Source organism: Drosophila suzukii, chromosome 3, assembly GCF_043229965.1.
Source record: "Drosophila suzukii chromosome 3, CBGP_Dsuzu_IsoJpt1.0, whole genome shotgun sequence".
Classification (NCBI taxonomy): domain Eukaryota; kingdom Metazoa; phylum Arthropoda; class Insecta; order Diptera; family Drosophilidae; genus Drosophila; species Drosophila suzukii.
In genome coordinates this window covers 87,639,373-87,658,325 of record NC_092082.1, presented here as the reverse complement: position 1 = coordinate 87,658,325, position 18,953 = coordinate 87,639,373, and the positions used below count along the sequence as shown (strand labels likewise).

At 38.7% G+C, this 18,953-nt stretch overlaps 1 protein-coding gene across 1 annotated transcript in view; it reads left to right on the top strand.

Moving 5' to 3' along the window:
* The window catches only part of Pli (E3 ubiquitin-protein ligase pellino), a 32,816-nt gene that overhangs the window by 1,306 nt on the left and 12,557 nt on the right, over positions 1–18,953 (top strand). The window lies entirely within an intron of this gene.

Here is an 18,953-nt window from a genome sequence, read left to right as displayed (position 1 = left end):
TGTATTTAGAATTGGGATTTGCGTTGCATATGCCGCGCCTGTCGGGTCTATTGAACCCCAAACGACTGATAAACATTCTCACCGCTTCCATATCACAAATTATAACGCAATTTATAATTGTTTTCCTTGTGTGTTTCCATTTTTCGGTTTTGTTAATCGCTACTACGTCGCAATGCAAGATTGCCGTTTCTATTTATGTGCGCATTTTGTCACTGCCTCGCTTTTCTGCCCCCAACTCCCTGATTTCCCCTTTCAACGGCGGCTCCAACAACAACCAACCCCCAGCTGGGAAAAACACCCCCTTCTGGCTGCACCAACACCACCACCACACCACCGAAATCCTCATGTTCCAGAACAGAGAACTCAAAACTCCAGAACGCAACGCCGCATAAATTTTGTGTGCGTTTTTCCCCAAACAAATACAAATTGTTCAAAACCAAAGGCTACCAGAAGGCCATTAAGGTTTTATTTCAAAACCGGACCTTTGGTACCCTTGCAGAAAATTATCCATATCCCTATTACAGTCGAAGTTTCACTACTTTGGCAACGTTTTGTCAGGTGTAGATCAAAACATTAGGTACTAAAAATTGATTAATTGCAAACAAAGATCTAATCATTTCATTCTCTGATTTAGTAAAGTACTTTAATTACTGCTCTAGTGTTTTTGAGTCAGATATTTTTATCAGTTAAACTTGTCTTTAGCTGGTCTAATCAAATTTAATTACTTCTGTAGACATAATCTTGGTTTTGTTTTTATAAATTTGTTTAACACAAGTTTTGATTTGGTTTATCATCTTTTGTGGTTTCAGAATTATATTTGTTGGAGTGCGTGGTGTATTTCTTTTGAACAAAGAAATAAACAAAAAATATATTGATATGTTTAATATACCAACTTGCAAGTGAAATATGTTTATCAGAGTTTATTTTTTTGTTGTTTTATAAGCGGGGTGCGTTTCCAACGAACGTTTGATAATACCCTCCCTTCGAAGGGTATACAGATCTGTACCCCCATCCAATTCTATTTCTGAGATACCCTTTTCCAGCTGGGTTAACAGATGACTAGTTGCAGATAGTTTTCAATTTCCCACCATCGAGTTCAAAGTGTTTAGGGAAATGAAAACTTTAGTGGAAAGCTCTCTCCAAAAATAAAAGTAGTGTTACCAACACAGCGACGGAATGGGAATGCCCCTTGTTTTGAGGTTGAAAGGATACAGCGCCATAACATCATTGAGATGACAGAAAAATAGAAAAGCGGCATTCGGTTTAACGCATGCGCCCTGACGTCACGACTGCAGCAGCACCAGCGGCAGCAACAACAAAAGACGACGATAATAACAACAACAGCAACATAATGTCCAAGTGGAGTTTGCCTTTGCAATTTGATTTTCTACACGATTTTCAGACTTTTCATCTGCGGGCCTCCAAAATAGCAACAACAAAAGCAAGGCCTGCGCCTACATAAATAACTGCATACGTTGCATTCTCTTGCCAGCGCTCCCGCTCTCTCTCTCTCTCTCTCTCGCTCCTTTAGTGCATCTCGCTCTGGCTTGTTTAATTTTAGACTTTGCCTCTAACAATTTTAATACCCTAACAAAGGTTACCATGATTTAAGATGGAAGTTTGTAAGGCAGTATTAAAGATATATGTCTCGAGATATTATAGTTTTACTCAATATTTTTCAAAATTACGACACCGGAATAAGATCATATTTTACTGACGAATGCATGTTTGGTTATCACTTAAAGGGTATTTAAATTTCGACTTCCTGAACCTAGTTAACTTCCCTTCTCGTTTTCCATTACTTTGTCGCGTTGTTTTTCGTGTTCTTGTTGCCTTCTCCCTCGTTCGTCGTTGTTGTTGTTGCTGGCTGCTTTCCAAGCAGGTTCTTCTTGTTGCATTTTTTACAGTTGTTAGGGTTTTGTTGTTGATTTTCGGTTTTTCTGGATTTTTGGTTTGTTGTTTTCGTTGTCGCGCCCCCCTCAGCATCATTTTCCCTCGCCACTTTTCCAGAATTTTCAGGCCTTTTTCCAAACTACACTACCTGCTTGCCACTTTTATCGATAAATTTATCAGCGTCAGTGGGCCTGCCTTATCGACGCCATCTCGCTCGCACTCGCACACTTCCTGCCGTTTACCTGAGTCCGCGACCTGTTCCCCACGTTGTTTTTGTTGTTCTGTGGTTGTTTGGGTCCCATAGCTGTTGTTGTTGTTGTAAATCATTTGCTGTTGCTGTTGTTGTTGTGGTTCTGGCGATCGTCTCGGAGGGATTTATGTACAAATCCACAGCCTTCATGCATATGGCCGTGTCTGTTCTGTTTTGTTCGGTTCGGTGTTTATTAAATTCCACGATGCGTGTACAGGCGCGGCCAGGAATTCAGTGTTCAAGGTTGAGTCCGTTGATTACTCACTTTTTTAATCAGATAAAATTCTTTTATTTTCTTTGGAATTCAGATAGTTTTTGAACTTTTTGTACTGTACTATCGGCTAGCTTAAGATCTTTTAAGTTCCTGATCATTATTAAAATTTATTTTTAAAAATTTAAAGCAAATTTTTTTTTTTAATATTGGTGATTTTTTTGCTAAACCTTTAATATAGTGCTTTTCATACCAAGGGGACTTGAGGATTTTATTGACACTCCCGTATAAGATTTTCCCTGAATTGTTAAATTTTTTTTTATCGGAAATCAACTTTTTTTAAAATTTTGTTAAACTAATTGCAAAGGCTTTGTGTTGAACAACAGCAATAATTTTTTTCTGATTTAAAAAGTTTTTGATTTAATCACTGCTTTTTGTTACTATCCCGAACAAGAGTTTCTTTGAATTATTAAATTTTTTTCATACAAAATAAGTTTGTTTTTATAATTTTTTAATAATTTTTAAACTAAATGCAAAGGTTTTTGTCCTGAACAAAAGCAACAATTTTTTGTGATTTAAAGTGTTTTTGATTTAATCACTGCTTCTTGTCAGCTTAATTTGCGTCCTATTATCTTGTCCACAGCTGTGCGCTTGCATTTTCAGTTTTCAGTTTTCAGTGGCTGCACAGCGGCCGTTTGCCTTCTGCTTGGAAATTTATTTGTCTGCACGCCGATCCCCATTATGTTCATGGGCGTATGGTCGATGGTGTATAGTGAGTGTATGTATGGCTTGTGTGAATAAGTCGCTTCCTTGTGTTTCTTCTCTTTCTTTCTTTCTTCTGTTCCATCTGTTTATTCTTTTTTGGCGATTAAAATTAAAATTTAATTCCGCCGTTCTGCTGGCTGTTATATTGTATGTATGTTTGCTCTTGTCTGCTGACTGCCATTGCTCTGTTTTTTTTATTGAGCTTGGCTTTGTTTTACGAACTTCCTTGTTGTTTCCCACTCCCCCATTTCCCCTCTTTTAACCCCCCTATCCAAACTGCAATTTTGCCACCGCCTGTTGCTGCGCTTAGCAACATTTTGCTTATGTTGCTCATTTGTTAAGTGCAAATTTATTTATGAAAATTCCACTACATATACACACATTTGCTGGCTGATTCACATATGAACCCTTGTATAAGCATAATTAACTGATATTATTCATGGCCATGACTCGAGTGAATAACGCCTGAATTACTTTTTGCCCAAGGGTTCACAGATTCTCACTTTGAGGTACGCATTTCAAGAGATACACTCCATTTAATTTTATTATTTTATCATATTTTAGAATGTTATTAATCACATTTATTATCCACAACTCTTATCTAAGTGTATCTCATTTTTGGACTTTGATCTATCTTATATTTACATTTAAAATCCTAGAAATTAGCAGTCTTATCAGAACGACAGTTCAGCTTATGATTCTGATAATTTACAACCTCTTTATCATGCAAACGATAAGTGTACCATTTTAGAAATTGGAATTTCTTTATTTGATTTTAATTCAATTTAATGAATGAAATGTATAGACTTAAAGAGTGACACATTTGAATATGTGGGGAATTCCAACTGTAGAGAGGCTTAGGTTTGTCAGTGCTATTTGAATGGGAAATTGGTAGCATCCGCCTCAGAATTTCTTGCTCACCTTGACAGTTCTTTAGCTAAAAGTTTAATTAACTGCGATTAACATTTCAGACTGTCTAATGGATGCACCCCCTTTTTCACCATCTTTTCCCAGGAAAACTGACAGTTTCGGTAACATTTTAAGCTGGCTTTTCTGCGGGGCTCTAAACTTGTGTCAGCTTTTTCCACTTTTCTGCTGCCTTCTGCATTTTGCATTTGCCCTTGCTTATCATTTCACTTTTGTTTCAACGCAAAGTGCACTGATAAGGTGGAGGAAAATCTCTGATTAGCTGACTGCAGCTGCCGCCACAAAAACACAAAAAAAAAAGAAAACTAATCAGACAAGTAAATACACGTGACCTGGATCTGGCTACGGAAATCTAAAGAGAGTGAACCTTAATTAGGACCGTATTTGTTCGTGTGTTTGGCTCTGATAAGCTCTCTGGCGGAAAATGTCAAGCGTAAAGTGCAAACACAGAACAAGCAGCCAGCCACACGAACTGGCTGGATAAATAAACTAAATAAAAATAAAATAAATTTTGTACTAATCACGAGTGCTGCTGCCGTTGTGCTCATCCCATTGAATGCCGCCATCTGATTCAGAGCACAAAGAGGCGGAATCATCGGTATCAACAACCTCATCGAGGTCCCATCTTCCAGTCCCATCCCTACTTAGCATTCACCCCGCCTTTCCCACGACTCTGTCTATTTGCTGACCGAAAACGGATTCAGCTGTAATATTTACTGCTGACCGATCTGAATCGTAGTACAGTGGTTACTCCCTGATTTTGGACTTGGTGGGTTTAATAAGAGACATTTTAAAATTGTTTAAATAATGTCATCAATGAACTTGGAATTAGTTTCCCCTACACAAATAAAGATATGTATCCCAAAACTTAAGGCTTCCATTATAACTCTTACCTATTATAATAGACATTTTAAAATAATATTTCTAAGGGCATTGTAACAAGTTTCCCTTGTACATTTAAAGATGTGTATACCAAATTTGAAGGCTTTTTCTTTGCGGGAAACCACTGTTATAGGAAGGGAAAGAGGCGAGATCGAATTTGATAGCTGGAGGCCCTGGGTTCAAAGTTCACGGCGCTTATCAATGCGCACATCTCTCGGACAGCGCCTGAGATTGGAGCCAAATTGCCGTGGCGTGCATTGCCATTTGAACTCAAAGTGTCAAAAGCACGAACCGTTCGAGATTACCCAAAATGGGAGGCAAGTTTGATGCTCTCGGGCGGGTTTGACCCACATAAGGAAGCATTCGCCCCGATTCGCTGTCCCTCTTTTCCTGCTGGCCAAGTGAAAGTTTTCTCTTTTTGCTTGGCTTGGCCTAAGTAATTTACAACAATTTACGACAAATTTGCATTGGGCCTGTTGAAATTTTCGGGCTGTGGTGTGAAAAATATGAAAGTGAAATTGAAAATTGTTTAATGAACGCGTTTAACTTTGATTTGCAAGTGTGCAGCTGCTTGATGGGAAAAGTTATCCGCTTTTTTTTTCTGTATCCAACTGGATGACGGACTTGGGGGGACTTTGACATGGATATGGGCACCACTGTCCACAGGTCCAGACAGGATATGCGCCTCGCCGGGCTGCAGCTGCAATGAAAACTTGCCAACATCCTGCGGGGAAAATGAAACAATGTTTAATAAAAAACAACAGCACAAAAAGTGCCAACATTGTCGCATGAATCGTCGGGGAGGAAGTCAAGGGTGAACGACCACAGGGACATCCAGTAGACAGACTGACTGACACACGATTCGATTAAACTTTTATGCAAGGTGGAATATTCAGAAGATGTACGCCGCTAAAACTGTTAAAAGTTTCGGTGAGCTAGCCAAAAAAGGCACTTCACCTTAAGTTCTTGAAGAAAACTTCTCATTCTGAATAGTCTAAATAAATTTTCGGGACTTAACGTGAAATTGTTGCAAAAGTTTTTGATAAGTTAGGAAATAAAGAATTTAGAGAAGTTTTAAAACTAGTTAAACAAAAATGGTATTAGAAATGTGGTGATCCTAACTTTTAGAATTATATAATTTACCTTTATAACACTGGGAAAAATGAAAAAAGTTTTATGTTTCGATGAAGATCTTCGATCGATATTCGATATGATCTCAAAAATTGTTTATATTATGGATTTAATCTTCATTATGCTTAGTTTCCTTAACGTTTTGTTGGTTTCTAAAATAAAATTTGTACTAATTACTGTAGAATAGTTCCCTATTTCAATGCTAGCTTATACACTCCATCAGTTAATGAGTATCATACGCAAAACCCAAGTTCGAAGTTGGTGTCATTAATATGCCCAGCTCAGAACCCAAAGCCCAGATCTCAGATCCCGGATCCCTGATTCCCAGACCACAGACCCTGCTGAAAGCGAGACAAGCTGGCTAAAAGCTGAATGCGGGCTTAGACCTTTGCAGTTCCAGTTGCAGTTGCTGTTCCTGTTTCTGTTGCTGTTGCCTTAGCCATTTTGCCAGACGTGAACGAGCTTTTGTGTATGATTTGACCTTAATTCCCTGGCACATTGCACTTTAAATGCAGGCTGACTGTGTAGGAAACTGCTCCTTTAAGCGCATTTTGAACTTTGTTTGCCAGCTTGTTTTTTGGTTTTGTCGGGCATTTCCGGTTTGTGTGTGAAGACGATGAATACCAGGCGAAGATGAGAGATGAGACTGCCTGGCCGGGCTAAGCTTGTACCGGTGAAAGACGTTGGTGGGCCAGGTCCTCAAGTAGTGAATGGGGAAGGTAGGGAGGGGGTTTCAGAGGAGGAGGAGGGTCTCTCGTATCCTTTGTCTGCAAGTTGGCTTAGTTCGAGTTACCCCGGCACAATGTGCCCGCAGGAAAGTGAGTGTGTGCCAGACTGTTTTCGCCACAAAGGATAGAGGATATTGCTCTCCCACCCAGTGAGTGTCTTCCCATGGTGTGCGTTAGGTCATTGGCTTGCCATCTTCATCCTTTTCCCCAACTTTTGCCCAATATACATTTTTACTAAAAAATTTGTTTTCTTACTCTGCTCTTCTTATTTTTTTTGCAGGTAAGTTACGGTTGAAAACTTTCGGTGGAGTTTAAGGCAATTGGAAACTCTTAGTGCTGCCCCCGCACATCGCCACTTGACTTTGGCCAAGACCTGGAGGTGGATTGAATTGGTTTCGGTTTGGTTTGGCCAGTTTTTTTTTCGGCCCGCTTATGTTTTTCTATTTTTTCTATGCGGTTTTGTGAACTTATTTGAAATAATTACACGGCTCTAACTCAATGTCTCGCGAGAGTTTGCGTTTATTTTCGTGAACAATTGATTTCCCACACACGGAGACACAGAAATTGCAAAAATCACAAAGACCAGAAATGGGAAATTCCTTAGTTATTGTTGGATCCGCATAAATATGTATCTTAGTTAACAGTTGAAAATCGCGTGGGTCGACGCCGCGAAGTCGGAGCTGGAGTTTTGCAGACCGGAGGAGGCTCGTTAGCCTTGTTAACTCCGGCTTGGGCGTTGTCTTGCACAGTTATACTTAGGCCTTGTAGGTTGGCAAATCCGTTCTGGGAATTCGTTTCAGATGTGCCAACTTTAATTGGCAAGAAATTAAGTTGGCCCATAGAATTTAGCTGCATTAGAACCAGAAAAGCTTCCCACTTGGCTAAAATGAGTTGTATTTATCATAGGTATTTGATGTATTCCTTGAACTTATTTATGTGAGAAGATCTAATTGGGTTGGAGAATCATATTCTTTATAAGTTATGGAATTAGAATCTAATCCCTTTGAAATTAAAATATGAGAAGTAATAAAGCTTTTGTTATTTAATATATTCCTGAAACTTATATATTTCTTTGAGAAGATCTAATGAGGTTGGAAAATACTACTAGTTTGTGGATAACAAAATCTATCTATTATCGTTAAATCTTATAATAAACTCATTATGATAAGAAGATATCTGCCTTAAAATATTTTTTAATCAATAATTTTCCGAAACCAAAGTCTAGGAAGTAATAAAACCTTTATCTTTAAACGTAACCTTTTTAACAAACCCATTATAGTTTGTTCTAATAACTTTCAACACTTCCGGCGAAAGCAAACTTTTAATGAAGGCTAATGAGTCGCAAGGGGAAAGTAGGGATGTGCATTATACCCGACCATGTATATGCATTCTGGCTAAATATAAAGCCGCATTTGTTCCCGTTTTTGTGGCTAAGATTACCATGGATATTCTTCCATTTCCTGGGGCCTCCTCCCTACTCCCGGCTGAACCCATTTCGCGACCCAATTAAACTGTTTACTTGCATAATTTCCACGTTAGTTAGTGCGTAATTGCATTAGTTGGAGTGTTGATAGACCATGCATAACTTTTCGAGCAATTTTCAAATGGCAAACAGACTAAAATTGATGAACAAACTGCCGCGCGATTATGGCGTGGATGATGATCATGATGGTGATGATGATGATTAAGGCGCGCCTTCATTTCGGTTTTCTATAGATGGGTTGGGTCTGGATCTAGGTCTGGCACTCTGATTTGTAGCTGCAATTGCAGCACACACACACACACTCGCATTCTTGGCTCACAATTGCTGTGGCATTTATTGGGTGTTATTGTTGCGGTTTCGCAGTTGACCCACATTTATGCCAATATGTTGCGCAGTTATTTTTTTTCATATTATGCTGCTAACAAGTCGGCGGCGTCTGGGATAGGTTTAGAGATACTCGGATACCCACCGCCCGATCGAGAGGAAGTTACACCAAAGGTGTCATTACGATTATTATTTATGTATGCCACCAGTGTGAGCCGTATCGATTCGTGGGAAAACTGGAGCAAAATAAATCTGTCAGATGAAAAGAGAGTGGAGCTAATATCCGCACAAACAAGATACGTTTGCATCTCTCTTCTGCACTTAAAAGTATTACATTTCACATAAATAATTGGTTTCGTGGACCCAATTTGCCGTCATTCTTTGTGGCCTAACGTAAACATTTAAATATTCATGGCCAGCTGAATAAACTATGCAGAATGTTAGAAGTAAGTTTGAAAATGGCAGGACTTTGGATAATTTAGCATAAAAATTGAGTTATGAAGTGAGGAATGAAGTAAATTATAATGACAGACCTTAGTGCCCTGTAGAAAATCTCTGGAAAATGCAATGGTAATTGCTATTATCTTTGTGCCTTCATCCAACCGCTAAAATGCGAGACAGGCCAAGAATAACAATAACATTTTTTGCTGATAAGCACACTTTGAGTTTTCCGAGATGCGGTCGTGACTTTGCGCGCATTGGCGCAAAAAGAGATTCGGAATCACCTCACGAATATTAAATTTAAATAGGGGTTATGCCTTCAAGTACCATAAAAATAATCAAGATTTTGGAACAACTTACCCATTTTATCTTTTCTAATCTAACTCTACCTTAATCTTCTTAATCATGGGTCAGTGCCTTACCTGCAGATGCTTTCTTTTATCATCTGCAAAACAAGTTATTTTTGGTTCAGTTACCTAGATGGATTATTGGACTTAAGAGAGGGTTTTCTCAAGAGCAGGCTGATAAGATAAGCAAAGATTTACAAACCTTTTCTGCTTATTTTCGCTCACTTTTAGGGTCTGTTCAGATTTACTGGGTTCAGAGATCGGGGATTAGTTTATCTTTAGGATGCTCATTACGTTTTACTTGTTGCCCTATCTTCTAATGTCGCTTACCTGACCCACATTCGATCTATTCGATAACACCTGTTTGATGACCTCAACGTAATTAACACTCTGATTCATTTTCTTACAATGCATTGTTTCAATTGTTACTCATTTGCACGTAATATATCTTTTACTGACACGCCCCCTTTACGCCTGCAATTGGGATAAACCACAGCCCATCGACATCTGCTTCCAATTAATGGGAGGCTAAAAAAAGTAAAACATCCATGAAATTGCTGCAATTAACTAACAAATTGTTGGGGCAGATCAGTGATTAAAACATGAAAATGCTTTTATTAAACGAAAAAACAAAAAGGAACCAGCAAAAAAGCAAAGCTGAAATTGTTTTCGAGCCAGCAGCCAATTAACTTAAATAATTTTCGTGGTTTTTATTTGCATAAAAAAGTTTGATGTTAAAACCTGTTAAAAATAATAATGCATTAAATGGTGTGGAATAATTCATGGAATTAGAGAAAGGAAGAGGTACTTAAAAGTTAGATTGAGTTGGCAAATGAATGATTTAAGATTGATCATCGAAAAAATTCAATTATTCTGTAGATATAATATGTAAGATGGGATCAGTTATTGAATCAGACAGCGAGATCAATTAAGACTGTCGTCTGAGGTCAGTTATCGAATAAGATAAATGGCTACGCCTATTATGTGATGATATACTATAGATACAATATTTTCTTACAAAAACCCAGCAGTTGCCCCTGAAGAGCTCAACGCTCTATAGAATCTAGAAATATTTTCTTGTAGATAATGTACATATATAACAATCAGTTTTTTCTATATTAAAGCAAACTTAAAGAAGAAATGTAAGCACCAGCGATAAGAACTTCAAGGGTAGGCAAACATGGTCCCCACAAAGGCCATCATCTCATGTTTTTCTTCTCTTCTAGTGAAACTGAAGATCGGCAATTGTTTGCTGTGAAAACTGAAGTTCAAAGCGATTAAATCATCGATAAAAAGCGTGCAAAAAGCGAAAGAAAAATGAAAACCTGATGCCTGCGTCACAGATGGAAGTAAAACTGGTTCGACTTGGGGCCCCCCATCGATGAGGCAATGTGGCCATGTCGCTGACCAGCTTTTCATTGCACCTTTACTTTATATTACTTGGCTTTACCACACTCTGCCACTCCACCTTTCCCCGCGGCCTTTCTCCGCGTGAAAGTGAGTAAGCTTGGCCTTTGTCTTTGGTCGTCGGTCGGCCTCTGAGTTTGCACTGATTATGGCAATTGCAATTGCAATTGTCGCTGCAAACAATGCGACATAAAAAGCAAAAAAAGTTAAAAGAAAATAAAAGCTCGACGCAATAGCCAAAGCCAAACAAAAGTAATGAAAAGAAATGCAGCTCGTTGAGCTCTGATATACTCTTGCCGGGGGTTTTATTATATGAATGAAATGTGTGTAATAGGCGGAAGAAAAGGGTTCCGAATATGGAGTAACAATTTAATAGAGGTGTTTTAAGAAATAATTCATAGGTTTGTTTTTAGACCTCTTTAGAACGGAGTTAAGTTTCATTGTTTAATAGCAATTCAATTATTTTTGTAACTCCTTTGATCTTTGAGGAGTTTCAGTTTATAAATAAGGTATACATCGTATATAAATATAATACTTAACTTATAAATATTCTAACCATAATACTATGCTAGAGTACCCTAAATCAAGGAATCATTTTTAGTTATTTTTATGACTGCTTTGAACTTTAAGGAACCTTTTTGTTATAAGCAAGGTCTCATCCTATATATCCCAAAGAAAAAACTAAGCTAGGATACCCTAGATCAAGGATTCAATTTCAATCCGTATTGATACTCCTTTGAACTTTGAGGAACTTATGTTTATAAGTAAGATCTACTTCTCATATATCCCAAAAATCTAAGCTAGGGTATACCTAGATTCGCTGAGCCCCAGATAGACTTCCTTTTGATGTTGATTTTTCTGCTGCTGTCTGTCATTGTCGCCTTGAGACGACATCGTCTGCTGCGTCTTTTGGGTTCAGCGTCTGATTATTGACGAAGTCGACGTCGTAGTCGTTGTCACAGTGTTGTTGACATGTCCGCCAACCCCCGGCGGCGATCCCCATCTCCTCCAGCTCCTCCAGTTCCCCCAGCTCCTCCGATCCGTATCCATAAATCCCAGGCTGCGCCAAGGTGCTCGTGGTGCGCTCTGTGTGCACTGCACTTGTCAACGCAATTTGTGGTTTTGTTTCTACTATATCTTGCCACTCCGCCTTTGGGCCCCCTCTTTGTGGAGGAGACGTCTGCTGGCTACTTGTCATGAATATATCTGTGTACATATATCTATGGGATTTTTGTATATATATTACCCGTGTGCGTGTCCATTGCGACCGTGTGTGGCCTGAACCGGGCTTGTCCATATGGGGAGCCATAGCATTTGCATTAAAAATCCATGAGAAATTGATTTTTCGTTCGGCTTTTCCTCTTTATATATTGTTTTTTTGTTGTTTTCGATTTCGTGTTGGGACTGTGGCTGCTGCAATTGAATAAAAATTATCTGCACGCTTTGGCGATTTGAGAATTCATTGAACAAACATCAAGATACATCCCAGTGGGGAGTGGGATTTTGGAATATGGATGGCATTGCATCGGTTTATTTGCGGCTGTCTGCGATTTGTCCGGGCGCGTTAAATTGATTTGTGCTTATAATGATGACCAATTGACTTTGATTCAGAGGCGATAACTGGGTGCAGCATTTATGACAATTTCTCAAGCGCTTTTTTGTGATAATTTCTAGGTTTTATTTACGATACCGTGTGCTGTTAGTATTTATAGATTTTATTATAACGTAAACAAACGATAAATAAAGCAAACAAGTGATTATTCCTTGCGAATAATCACTCTTGAGCATTTCTTTGTTCCTTATGCTTAGAATATAATACGAAGACTTGTTCTATTTTTAGAAAGCCTAACATTTTTTATTGCCCACTTAATGATGGCAAATATTTGGGTATTTTTATGAAAACATTACCAACTCCCTACGAAACAATGGACAATAAAAGCCGTCTAAGCATCGTAAAGACAATATTACCATTTTCATGGAGGTGGAAATTACCATTAACAATTGTGATATTATTTGGGTTAACCGGTTGGCCTTGACTGTAATGTGCGAAGGTCGAAATCTTATGTCTTTTTAGTGGTATTTTTGTTTTCTAATATCTCACTTCCGTTGATAAGATCATACATACAAACGTGTTGTATGGCAACGGAAACGGAATAGAAAACCACCCAAAATTTTACAACTTTGTGAGCGCAACTTATCAGAGTGTATGCATAGCGTTCATAAATATATACATACTTTTCACATGTGCAAGTATGTACGACTTGAGGCTATAAAAGTTTTTGCGCCAATATCCGTTCCAAATTGCTTGGGCCAAGAGTAAACGAAAGGAAAAGGGGGTTTGAAAACGGGGAAAAACTAAAACTGAAAGTGCGCCATGGTAAATTTGACTAATGGGGTTTTACTTTTTCGCCTGTAATGCACACTCTGATGGATAACCTTTGGGCACTCACTCAACGTAATCGAATCGACAAATTCTTGGCATTTCGTAAATCAGATGGAGTTTTGTGGGGGCCGAACTTGACTTGGGGCCTTAGCCACCCCCTCGGAAACTTGGAAACTAGAACGGAACTGAGCAGCGTTTGTTGCATTAGCAAAATTGAAATAACAACAGCAGCGGCAACCTTACATACAGTGGGTATATGGTATATGGTATACTCGTATGCTATGGTATGCATATACAAATGTATGCCAAACAAGGGCATCCCCCGAATTGGGGTCGTGGTCGGCCCATCAAAAAGGGAGCCAACGAACATTTCTCAACAATTAAATTTCTGGTCTGCCGCTTAGCGAGTTGCTCTTTGACATTTTGCATTTGGCTTGGGATCTGGAGAGATGTCAAAGTGGGGCGGACCTCGCAGCTTTTTTGGCATTAACCCCAGCATTTTACGATTAACGGTTCCGACAGCCCGAAAAACCATTTCTCACATGTCACTTATAAGCTCGCAAGTATGTATAAATGTATACGTGCAGTTATTTTGGTTGGCCCTATAAGCACAGTTAAAAGTACTATCAAAAGAATTTCGCATTTAACCAATTTTTGTAATTTACGAAAATATTAAAAGTTGATTAAACACTGATATAAAACGTAATAAATTCTATGATTTCATATTCAACTTTTATATTTTTCAATATGATGGTTTTTTATTTTTATATATTGAAATATTACATTTAGGGTTAATTTAATGATATTATGATACAAATTATTTTGAAATATTAAAAAATTTATGATTTTTAATGTATTCTTACATATATAGTGAATATTACTAAGATCTTACCTAATATTTTCTGCTTTGATTCAATTATTTCATACTAAGGTTTAGTTTTATATCAAATATATTTTATATTGTTATTATATTATACCAAGATTGTTAAATATGTGGGTTTGCCAACTCAAGATGTCAACTTAATTCAAATCTCGATCGGTTAGCCCGACAGTTGACTGCACAGTGGCGTTGCTGAGCTCGAGATCTCTCGACATGGAAACAGAAATAAGCCAGCTTACGGGCCGCGACACAGAGCCAAGTTGAAAGCAGAGTGTCTAAGAGGCAAGAAACCAGACGACAAATGCCACAGAACACGTAATGATGATAAACGCGGGATGCAAGAAGTGGCCAAGTGGGTGGAGTGGGTGGTGGTTGGAACCACTGCAGGCCCGAATGGATAGAATGTGGGGTGATGGGCGGTTCTTTAACCCATACAGCTCGGTGACATAATCGGCACAGTTGGCCTGGCAACAACTGTTTTGCCCCAGCGCTTGTTGTTACAAAACAGCCAGCTGGAGGGGCTTCTCGAGGGTTCGGAGAAAGGGGAATGGGGAAAGGTGAAAGGAGCTGGGTCCCCAACACTTGACATTAAAATAATCATATACTTATGTACCCCTAAAGTCAGACTGTTATGCGTTATGCGGACTTCCGATGACGAATGGGACATTTTCTCAATTCACCTTGACTGAATTTTCGAGGAAATTGTACCTTTGTCCGCCAGGAGTTACCTGGCAACGATTTCCAATTAATTATTTGCATAGCGCATTACCGAGAAATGCGACCGACAGCCATAATTGGAATAGGAACGCATTAAAAGTGATTCAGCCAACTTCTCGGTTAATTTGTTTGTGTGGAAAGCAAAGGAACCTTTATCGATAGGGGCAATCAAGGTAATGATGCTTTTCCCCGGCAATCGGCAATCGATAGCCCTTGATGATTGGCTTGTATAATCGGAAGTTACAATGGTAACCATAGAGGTATAAACCAACTAGCCACCAATCTACCAATCAATATTCACGCACACTCTCCTGTTTTCATTTCCCCCCATTTTTCTTGGGGGTTTTCGCTGGAATCGAAAACGGAGATTGGAGGTCATGCCGTGTCTGACCCAAAAGTGCACGTTTCTTTTTTTGCCTCGTTGTGTGTTTGCTTTTTGGTCTGTGACCTTTGACATCTGACTGCTCCCCAATACCACTTCTAGTTGAGCCGGGTTGATTGACATAATTCATTCCGACCGCCTTGATTTGGTTTTGAATTTTGGAAATGGATTCCTGTCGCCTATCGATTTCGTCTAAATGTCAATCGAACTCTGCTAAATGTCATTGAACCGCTGTCGCCGATCGGGGGGCGTAAGCCTGGCCTGTGGGCGTGGCCGGGCTTGTGCCTTGGCCATTTTATGGCTTCATTTCAATTTGGCATTAATTGGTGAATGTTCATTGTTGCTGTTGTTTCTGTTGTTGCGCCTGCATTTTCATAGTTTCGCCTGCGGCCGGCAATCAACAAGCAGCTGGCATCTCTCCCGCTCTCTTCCTCTGGGTGCACTAAGAAAAAAACGTTGTATATAAGATGCCAAATGTTCCACAGTTAAGTAAGGTTTAAGCCAAAGCAGGTTTCTGGAAATTTTAAAAATTGCATAGCTTAAACTGGTTGGGAATTTTTTTAACCAACTTGTACTGTAGAAAGTTTTTTAACTCCTCCGTTGCCATTTCTTTGGAATAACACTTCTTAACATTTAAAAAAAACTTATAGGTTTGCAATATTATCCCAATTTCTTCAATTTTTTAAAAGATTTTTGAAACCATTATTTTGTAAAAAAAATTTTTTTAACTTTTTTTATTTTAAGAAAATTTAAAAGTGTGATAATATTACTTTACTTTTTTGCATTTCATAACACTGTTACCTACTTTCTAATATTCTTATGCAGAAAAGTGATCTCAACCATCTATTTTTAGAGAACATCATTCGATTTTGTTGACTAACAATTGAACCTCCTGTATAATATTGCTATTTAACTCGAACCCTTGTTCCTACTTCAACTTTTTAAAATTCATTTTGAAATACAATTAAATTCTTAAGGTGTACATTTCGGATGTTAAGTTTTCCCCAGGTGTACTACCTTATTTTCCTTTTGCTCCTCCTGCCCCCTAACCATCCCATGCTCCACTGAGTTGCCTGTGTCTGTGTCGTTTTGGCCATGCAGATTGTTGCTGGCTGGAACATTTTCAATGCATAATCAACAACAACAGCAATGGCAACAACATCTCGCTACGTGACGAATTACGTGCAAAATTGCTACCCAACAGCCACATTGCCGATCCAAGTGTTGCCCTTTGTGCAGCTGCTGTTGCCGTTGCCATGACGTTTCTCAGCTTTTTATTAAATTTATTTTTATTTGATTGTGCGATTTTGCGATTCTGGTTGCTGACTCAAAGACTTTTTTCTAATGCGCAAAAACATACGTATTCTCTTTGAGCTCTCGTCTCAAAGTCTGGATCACCATTTGCTAGTGTCACGTACATCATGTCGAAAATTTTATTGATCCCCAAGCCTTTTTAAGCGTTTTATTCTCAGCTGCTACTCCCATAGTATATCTCTTTTCTTTTATTTCGGTACGCACAAGGCATAATTTTTGTATCAAATTGCAATTTTCGTGGCTGCCAGAAGAAGATCGCGGTGGTAACTCCCCAACTTTTTCGGACCGACTGGTTGACTGGTTGGTTGGTTGGTTGGTTGTTGCGCTTGCAGGTGAAATTGTGCGCAGCGTAACATATTATTAAATTGCCTTGATTATGGTGGCTCGGAGCTTGGGGCCTGGTCTTGGCCAGAGAGAAATAGCCAATTTGAAACCGCCCGAGTATTTCCTGTCGTGTTGCTGCTCTTCCTCTCCACTGACCGGCAATTAAAGTGTGTAAACATGGCCGACTCAGTGGCCACTGAGCTGGCCAAAAGCGATCCTAAATCGACTGTCAGAGTGGCAGCGCAGACGTTTGATCATAAATCTTAGAGTGCTGCCAAAAATAGAGTCATTCTTTCAGGGGATCGGATCTCGGATCCGAATGGAATGGACTCGATTCGTTTCGATTCGATCCGATGGATGGATGGTTGGGTGAATGCATGAATGCCTGGGCTAGTTCGACGGCAGAACAGGAACAAAAAGAACGATAAAGACCAGAAATAAACCCACCGCCACACACATGCAGCAGACAATAAAGAAATCGGCGGCTAAGAAGGGGCCTCGAAAAAAAGGGGGAGGCACTGCACTCCAAAGAAAAGGAATACTATTTTCGTAGCACCGATTTAGAAATACTCTGGGGGCAAGTCAGGAGAGTTCATAAGATTTTGGTAATTAAAGGTGATTGATGTCTTACGGAAAAGGGAAATAGAATTTCTATAGACTTTTAAAGTACCTTTATGAACTCATTTTAAAGAAGAGTTATAACAGCTGGAGTGTCTTCCTGTTATCATAAAAAATTATTCTGTAATCCTTTCATAGATTACCTCATATGTGAACATTTTAGTTATTTTAATGGGGCACCATTTGCAGGATTACCTTATCGGAGTTATCGCGTATTTGTAATACCACAAAGTAGGGTATCGAAAGGTTTTCGCCGCTCTAATGATTGATCTACGATTAGTTGAACAAATGGAGGTTCTTCAAATGCCCTCTGGAGTGGGGATTCGGGTTGAAACCGCACCAAACTGAGCCGTTTATATGGGTCAATAGACTGACGATCGATTGATAATGCCCTGCCAGATAATTATTGTGCCAGTTTTACCCTTTTCCAGTTTACTTGCAGTCACTTTGCTTGTCTTTCCGTCATAAATTGAATTTATAATAGGGTTCTTCGATTGGGTTTCATCACTATCTTAAAAATAATGAAGCAACCTTTCATATACCTTTATTTATTGTTATAAAATACGCGCTAGTTTGGTTTAGTTTTTGTTTTTATTTCCCTGCTTTTAGTGACTGTGTTTATTATGTCATAACGATTTTAGTCACGCATCTGTGTCGACAGTTTTTCATAACTTTTCCTTTATTTTCTTGCTTTGTTTCTGCTGCGTTTGCTTTCGCACCTGCAATTTACCGCTTTGGGTTTTGTTCACTTTTTTCTTGCTTTTCACTTGGCCAAATTATGTCACTTTTTGTTTAAATGTTTATTTAAACAGCGCCAAAAAGTTTCAATTTCCGTTTGCTCATTAGGCCCGGGCGTGCTGTTGGTTTTGGGCTCTTTCGAAGTATTTTAGAGGGGAATGCGGAGGAGTGGGGGCATACATAATTAAGCGCTTTCCGACCAACTACGGGCTGCTAGAGGCACCGCCTACACGCAGCGGTAGAAATAGCTTAATGCCCCATCAAACTAGCTGCGATTTCGGTTCGCATTTGGGCCTGCACATGAAAATACCCTGGAGTTTTAAGTAAAACAAAAGATGTGATGAATTTTAGGAAGCCAAATAGTTTAGAAGAAAATGGGTTACTTTATACACACAAAAATATTTTTTTAACTACTTTATTTAACACACATTTTAATCAGTAGTAGATAGATGATTTTTATGTATTTTCTAAATGTCTGTGAGTCCAAACTTTTAATTTAAGTTACTGATTACCTCTTTTATACATGGTTCAGAAATGTACCTCTTAACTCTACTAAGTGTATTACTAGCATAATATTTAGGGTACTTTCTAGTCTTGTACTTTTCTATAATTATTACTTGTTTTCTCTTTGCGGTTGATTTATTCTTCCTTTCTATTATTTTTTGGGTGCTAATGAGTTTAACAACCTGCGGCCATTTATGACGAGAAATTTGAAAATGGATGTTGGAAATGTACCGGGAATACCGAGTAATGGTTTACTCATCGCAAAAAAGATGAATCAGCTTTATGTTTTAAAGAAACTCTTTTT